The following is an 8,909-nucleotide window of genomic DNA, read 5'->3' on the forward strand; positions in this document are numbered from 1 at the left end:
AACAAATACTCCCGGGATTAGATTTTACTGAAGCTCCTGCCACACCGTCCCACTGCATAGTCCCCCGGTCAGACACAGAGTTAATCCGACGCCTCAGAGTCCGATAACACAGTAACGGATTAATAGACAGATCGAATCCCCCTCTTCACTCTCTCCTAGCCTGTCAACAATCAGCAGGTTTTCGGAGTTCCTGAACAGTGTGAACATTCCTCAACAGTGTGTACGTCTCAGAGATAATCAGTCCGAGTGTGAGACCTGAGGCAGAAGAGTGGATGGAGTGAGAGCTGAGGGAGGGCTTTGCAGCGGCAGTGAGTTTGCAGTCCCTGGGAGAAAGGGGTGAGAAACCACACAGAGATGTGGGGAGAGAACTTGATTCTATGCCTGACCCCGGGAGTGTGTGCTGGGACGGTGTGGAGGGAGGTTCACTGTGTCTGACCTAGGGAGTGTTTGATGGAACCGTGTGGAGGTCTCTTCTTTGTGTGTCTGACCCCCGAATTATGAAATGGAATGGAGTGGAGGGAGCTTCACTCTAGTGTGTATATATCACACATTTTCTTCCTCTTTGAATTTTTTTAAAGACTCTTTGAAACGGAATTACAAGCGTTTGCAAAACACTGCGGCTTCAACCCATCGTCTGCTCTGCAAATTAGTAGCAATATACAATGAATCTGTCCCTAAACCGTCCATTACATCAGCGGGTAGTCAGACACAGAAGGAGGATACATTTACACACGTACATCACGCATTCCCGGCGTCAGGTGAAAAGTGAAGATCCCTCCGAACCGTCCGGTCACACAGAGTCGGCGTGTTAGAGACACAGTGAAGCTCCTTATGCACTCTCCCATCAAATAGTCCTGTTGTCAGACATACAGAGAAGTTCCGAACACACTCTCCCAAAGCACAACCCCGGGATCAGACACAGAGTCATATCCCATTACACAGCCCCAGCACATACAAACTCGGTTCGACACAAATTAAACTAGCTTCCACAACGGCCAATTTCACACTCCCGGGGTCAGACACATAGTGAATCTCCCTCCACACAGTTCCATCACAACCTCCCAGTGTCAGACACAGTGTTAAGCTCCCTCCACAACGTCCCATCACACGCCCCGGGTCAGACACAGAGTGAATCTCCCACCACACCGTTCCAGCACCCTCCCGGGGTCAGAAACATAGTGAATCTCCCTCCACACCGTTCCATCACACACTCCCGGGGTCAGACACAGAGTGAAGCTCCCTCCACAACGTCCCATCACACGCCCCGGGTCAGACACAGAGTGAATCTCCCACCACACCGTTCCAGCACCCTCCCGGGGTCAGAAACATAGTGAATCTCCCTCCACACCGTTCCATCACATACTCCCGGGGTCAGACACAGAGTGAATCTCCCTCCTCACCGTCCCATCATACACTCCCGGGACAAAAACAGAGTGACGCTCACTCCATACCGTCCTGTCACTCACACCCGCGGTCAGACACAGAGTCAATCCCCCTCCACACCGTCCCATCAGACACTCCCAGTGTCAGTCACAGAGTGAATCCCCCAATACACCATCCCATCACACACTCCCGGGGTCAGAAACAGTGTGATCTTCCGTCCATTCCGTCCCAGCGCACAGTTCTGCGGTCAGACAAGGAGTAAAGCTCCAGTCCACACCGTCCCGTCACACACTCCCGGGGTCAGACACAGAGTTAGTCTGCCTCACAGTCCGGTAACAAAGTAACGGATTCAGAAACAGAGCGAATCTCCCTCTTCACTCCCTATATTTATCTTACCAATCAGCAGTTTTTCTGCGTTCCTGTAGTCTCCGACAGTGTGTCTGTCTCAGAGATAATAAGTGTGTGTGAGTGTGAGACCAGAGGTAGAAATGAGGAGAGAGGGGGAAGTGAGGAAGGGCTGTGGAGGGTTAATGTGTTTGCACCTACTGGCAGGAAAATGTGTGAAACCACACGACTAGCTGGTGGAAGTGAGCAGAAATAACAACAACGGTATGGAGGGAGCTTGAACTTTTGTCTGACCCCGGAGATGTGTGATGGAACGGTATAGAACATAAAACAGAAAATGATACAGCACATCATTGGCCTTCGGTACATAATTTTGTGCCGATCATTAGACCCTACCACCCATTTAACGCCTACCGTAAATTCCTCCATACACCTATCATTTTGTCTCTTAAATTTCACTAGTGTATCTGCTTCCGCCAGTGACTCAGGCAGTGCATTCCACGCACCAACCATTCTCTGTGTAAAAGACCTTCCTGTAATATGCCCCTTGAACTTTGCTCCCCTTACCTTAAAGCCTCTTGTATTGAGCAGCGGAGCCCTGTGGAAGAGGCGCTGGGTGATCACTCTATCTATTTCTATTAACATCGTCTATCTCGCTATCACGTCTCCTCGCTTCCTCCTTCTCTCCAGAGTGTAAATCCCAAGCTCCCTTAATGTCTGATCATAATCTGTACTCTCTAAACTAGGCAGCGTCCTGGTAAATCTCCTTTGTACCCTTTCCAATGCTTCCACATCCTTCCTATTGTGAGGCGCCCAGAACTGGATACAGTACTCCACGTGTGGCCTAACCTGAATTTTATATAGCTGCATCATTACCCCGCGAGACTTAAACTCTATCCCTCGGCTTCTGAAAACTAACACTCCAGTGGATTTGTTAACTACACTATCTACCTGTGAGGCAATTTTCAGAAATATGTGGACATTTACCCCCAGATCCCTCTGATTCAACACAGTTCCAAGTATCCTGTCATTTACTTTCTATTCTGCCTTGGAGTTTGTCCTTCCAAAATGTACCACCTCACACTTCTCCGGGTTGAACTCCATCTGCCACTTTTCAGCCCAGTTCTGCATCCTATCAATGTCTCTCCACAATCTTCGACAATCCTCTACACTATCCAGAACACCACCGACCTTTGTGTCGTCTGCAAACCAGCCAACCAAACCCTCTATCCCACATTAGGTTCTTAATAAAAAAGCACAAAATGTAGATTCCCCAAACCCGATCCTTGCAAGACACCACTGGTCACAATCTTTCAATCCGACTGTACTCACTGCACCACAACCCTCTGCTTTCTGCAGCCAAGCCAATTCTGAATCCACCTCGACAAACTTCCCTGTCTTCCATGTCTTCTGAGTTTCTGAATAACCGTACCCTGTGGAACTTCGTCAAATGCCTTACTAAAATCGATGTAGATCACATGCACTGCACGACCCTCATCTATATGCCTGGTAACCTTCTCAAAGAACTCCATCAGGCTTCCTAGACACTGCCTGCCCTGCGCAAAGACATGCTGACTGTCCCTGATCAGATCATGATTCTCTAAATGACCATAGATCGTCTATCTAAGAATGTTTTCCAACAGCTTTCCCACCACAGACGTCAGGCTCACTGGTCAATGATTACCCAAACTATGCCTACTAATATTTGTGAAGAAAGGAACAGCATTCGCCTGCCTCCATCCTTTCGATACCGTTCCCGTGGTCAACAAGGACATAAAGCTCATAGGCAGAGTGAATTTCACTCTATGTCTGACCCCGGGAGTGTGTGATGGGACGGTGTGGAGGGACTTCAGTCAGTGTCTGACCCCCGGAGTGTGAAATGGGGCGGTGTGGATTGAGATATAACATGTGTCTGACACCACGGTTTTATGATGGAACAGTGTGGAGGGAGATTCAGCATATGCCTGATCCCGGGAGAGAATAATACGACAGTACGGAGGGAGCTACACCCAGTGCAAGACCTGGGAAGTGTGTAATAGGACGGTGTGGAGATAGGCATACCCTGTGTCTGACTGCAGGATTGTGTGATGTGACGTTTTGCAGGGAGTTTCACTCTGTGATTGACCTCGGGTGTATGTGATTGGGAGGTGTGGAAGGGGTTTCACCATATGTCTGACCCCGGGAATGTCTGATGGGACGGCCTGCAGAGAGCTACTCTGTGCTTCTGACCCCAAAGAATATCATTGGTTGGAGTGGAAGGGGCTTCACTCTTGTCTGGATACATTACACACCCGTTTTCCTCTTTTGAATTTCTTTCACATTCAGACAGTTTTGGAACAATGTTGCTTCGTCCCATCGTCTGCTCTGGAAAATAGGACCAATGATCAGTGAATCTCTCTCCACACAGTCCATTAAATCCGCCCGTAGTCAGACACAGAATGGGGATCCTTTCATACCTGCCTATCACACATTCACCTCGTCAGTAGTAAAGTGAGCGTCCGTCCGAACCGTCCGATCACACCGAATCGGCGGTTTAGAGAAAGTGTGAAGCCTTCCCTTCACTCTCCCATCAAATAGTCCTGTTGGCAGACAGGCAGTGAACTTTCCAAAACACATTACCGGGATCAGACGCAGAGTCAAGATCCCAAAACACAGTTCCAACACATAGTAATTGCGTTAGACACAGAGTAAAATTGTTTCCACACCGTCCAATCTCACACTCCCGGGATCAGACACAGAGTGAAGCTCCCTCCACACCATCGCGTCACCCATTATCCCCGACCCCCGGGATCAGGCAAAGAGTGATTCTCCCTCCACACTGTCCCGTCACACACACCCGCGGTCAGACACAAGGAGAAGCTCCCGCCACATCGTCCTATCACTCATATAATCATATAACCATATGACGGGATTGTGTGATGGGTTGGTGTGGAGTTAGCTTCACTCTGTGTCTGATCCCGGGAGAGTGTGATGGGACAGTGTGAGAGGACATTCAGTCCGTGTCTGACCACGCGAGTGTGAGATGGGACAGAGTGTAGCCAACCTCAGTCTGTTTCTGAACACGGGAGGGTGTGATGGGACGGTGTGGAGGGAGCTTCAGCCTGTGTCTGACAACGTGAGTGTGTGACGGGTCCGTGTGCAGGGATAATCACTCTATCTCTGACTCTGGGAGGTTGTGATGGGACGGTGTGGAGGGAAATTCAGACTGTGACTGAACCCAGGAGAATGTGGTAGGACGGTGTGGAGGTAGCTTCTCAGTCTGTATGACCCCAGATGTATGAAATGAGATGGAGTGGAGGGAGTGTTACTCTGGTGTGAATACATCACACATTTCACTTCCTTATTTGAATTTATTCCGAGACGCTTTGGACCAGAGTTAGAACAAAGCTGCTTCGCCCCATTGTCTGCTCTGAAACATAGTAAGATGAAACAGTGTAGCTGTCTCCTCAGCGTCAATTACATCCAGGGGTAATCAGACACAGAGTGGGAATCCTTTCACACATGCCCACCACACATTCCAGGCGTCAGGTGTAAAGTGAAGATCAGTGCGAACCGCCTGATCACACGCACACGGCGGGTAGAGACAGACCGAAGCTCCTAATGCACTCTTACACAAAATTATCCTGTTGGCAGACATACAGAGAAGTTCCTAACACACTCTCCCAAAACACATTGCCGGGATCAGACACAGAGTCAAGATCCCGAAGCACAGTCCCAGCACAGACTAACTGCGCGAGAAAACAGATTCCCTCTTCACTCCCTCTCTCCCTCTCAGCAATCACCAGAGTTTTTCAACGTTCCTGTACACTCCAACAGGGTGTCTGTCTGAGAGATAATAAGTTTGTGTGAGACCAGGTGCAAAACAGAGGAGGGAGGGGGAGTGAAAAGAGGGCTGTAGACAGGTGGTGAGTTTCCAGTCACTGGGAGGAAATGATGTGAAACCACACGACCGGTCTGTGCACACAGAGACGTAGAGAAGCTGAGAAGCGAGAGATCGATATCCGGCGAAAGTGAGCAGCAGTAACTCCAACGTTGTGCAAGGAGTTGACCACTTGTCTGACCTCGGGAGTGCGTAATTGGACGGTATAGAACATAGAACAGAGAATGATGCGGCACATTATTGGCCCGTCTGCCCACAATGTTTTGCCGACCATTATATCCTGCCTCCCGTATAAACCCACAACGTAAATTCCTCCATATGCCTGTCTAGTAGTCTCTTAATTTTCACTTGTGTATCTGCCTCAACCACGGAATCACGTAGTGAATTCCACGCATCAACCACTCCCTGGGTAAAAGCCATTCCTCTAATCTCTTCGTTGAACTTTCCACCCCTTACCTTAAAGCCATTTCCTCTTGTATTGAGAAGTGATGCCCTGGGGAAGAGAAGCTGGCTGGACTCTCTATCTATTTCTCTAAATATCTTGTATACGTCTCTCATGTCTCCTTCTCTCCAGATAGTAAAGCCCTAGCTCCCTTAAACTCTGATCATTATTCACACTCTCTAAACCATGCTGCAACCTGGTAAAAATCATTTGTACCCTTTCCAATGCTTCCTATAGTGAGGCAACCAGAACTGGACACAGTACTCCAAGTGTGGGCTGACTTCCCGTTCCTTTAAAGTCTGTCCCTCAGCTTATGAAAGCTAACACCCCAGAAGCTGCCTTAACTACCCTATCTACATGTGAGGCGACTTTCAGGGTTCTTTGGACAGGTACCCCCGATCCCTCTGCTCCTCCAAACTACCAATTATCCTGCCATTTACTTTGTACTCTGCCTTGGAGTTTGTCCTTCTAAAGTGTACCACCTCACACTTCTCCGTGTTGAACTCCATCTGACACTTCTCAGCCCACTTCAGCATCCTATCAATGTCTCTCTGCATTCTTCGACAATCCTGTACACTATCTACAACACCACCAAGATTTGTGTCGTCTGCAAACTTGCCAACCAAACCTTCTACCCCCACATTACTTTGTTAATAAAATCACGAAAAGTAGGGGTTCCAGAACCGATCCTTGTGGGACAAAAGTAGCCACAACCCTGCAGTTTGAATGTACTCCCCCCCACCACGACCCCCTGCCTTCTGCAGGCAACCCAATTCTGAATTCACCTGGCCAAAAGTATCTGGATCCTATGCCTTCTGACTTTCTGAATATGCCTGCATAGCGGAATCTTGTAAAATTCCTTACTAGAACACGCGTAGAAATACATCCACAGCACTACCCTCATCTATATGCCTGGTCACCTCCATAAAGAACTCTACCAGGCCTGTACGATACGTCCCGCCCTTCCCAAAGCCATGCTGCCTGTCCCTGATCAGAGCATGTTTCTCTAAATGCCCATAGATTCTTTCCCTATGAATCCTTTCCAACAACTTTCCAACATCAGACGTCAGACTCACTGGTCTATAATATCCTACTAACCAATTGAAGAAGGGGAGAGCATTTGCCTCCGTAAAGTCTGTCGGTACCACCCTCTGATTCTATCCTGTTCAATGAGCAAATTCGAGGGTGTTAAACTCTATCTGACCAGGGCGTGTGTCATGCAACGGTGTAAAGGCAGATTCACTTTGTGTCTAAACCCCAGGAGTGTGTGATGGACGGTGTGCAGGGTGTTTCTCAGTGGGACTGACCACGGAAGTGTGTTATGCGACGGTGTGGAGGGAGCTTTATTCTGTGTCTGACCCCAGGAGTGTGTAATGCGACAGTGTGCAGGGACTATATTCTGTGTCTGATCCCGGGAGTGTGTAATGGGGCGATGTAGAAAGTGATTCACCATGTGTCTGACCCCAGGAGTTTGTGATGGGGCGGTTTGGTGGGAGATTCAACATGTGCCTGACACCGGCGGAGTTACACCCTGTGTATGACCACGGAAATGTGTAATTGGACAGTACAGAGGGAGATTCACTCTGGTGTGTATCTACAACACATATCGTTTCCTCTTAAGACTCTTTGAAACAGAATTAGAACAATGCTGCTTCGCCCCATCGTCTGCTCTGGAAAGTAGGACCAGTGAACACTGAATCTCTCTACACACAGTCCATTACATCCGCCGGTAGTCAGACAGAGAAAAGGGAAACGTTTCCACCGGCCCATCACATATTTACGGCTTCGGTTGTAAAGAGAAGATTACTCAGAACAGTCCGATTTCACAGACTCGGCGGTTTATAGACAGAGTGAAGATCTCATCCCACTCTCCTATCCAACAGTCCTGTTTGCAGACATACATAAAAGCATCCAAAGCAGTCACCCATCCGAGATCAGCCCGGGAGTCATATCCTAAAAAACAGAGTCACAGCACATACCTATTGCGCTAGAAAACAGAGTGGAGCTCCCTCCACACCGTCCCATGACACACTCCCGGGGTCAGACACAGAGTGAATCTCCCTCCACACCGTCCCGTCACACACTCCCGGCGTCAGACACACAGTGAAGCTCCCTCTAATCCGTCCCATTACACACTCCCGGGGTCAGACACAGAGTGAATCTCCCTCCATACAGTCCCATCACACAGTCACGGTGTCAGACACAGAGTGAATCTCCCTCCACACCGTCCCGTCACACACTCCCGGCGTCAGACACACAATGAAGCTCCCTCTAATCCGTCCCATTACACAGCCTCGCGGTCAGACATCGAGACAAGCTCCCAAAACATTGTTCCATCACAGACTTTCTGGGTCAGATGCGGAGTGAAGCTCTCCTGCGCGCGTTCACACCTCCCACCCTGGAGTCAGAAGCAATGAAGCTCCGTCCACACAGCCCCAGCACACATTCCCAGGGTCATGCACACGGCTAATCTGCCGTCTCACAGCCCGATAACAGAACAACAGATTCAGAAACAGATCGAATCTCCCTCTTCACTCCCTCTCTGCCTCTCACCAGAGCAGCAGTTTTGCATCGTTCCTCAACAAAGTGAACAGTCTCCAACGGTGTCTCTGCATCAGAGGTAATAAGTGTGTGTGAGACCAGAGGCAGAGCAGTGGCTGGAGCGGGAGGGGAGAGGGTGAGTTTGCAATCAGTGGGACAAAGGGGTGAAAAACCACACGACAGGCCTGTACACACAGAGACGTAGAAAAGTTGAGAACAGAGAGATTGATATCCGTGGCACTGAGCAGAAGTGACGCCAACGGTGAGAAGGGATTTTTAACCTGTGTCTGACCCCGGGACTGTGTGACGGGACGGTGT

Source organism: Hypanus sabinus, unplaced genomic scaffold (assembly GCF_030144855.1).
Source record: "Hypanus sabinus isolate sHypSab1 unplaced genomic scaffold, sHypSab1.hap1 scaffold_657, whole genome shotgun sequence".
NCBI lineage: Eukaryota > Metazoa > Chordata > Chondrichthyes > Myliobatiformes > Dasyatidae > Hypanus > Hypanus sabinus.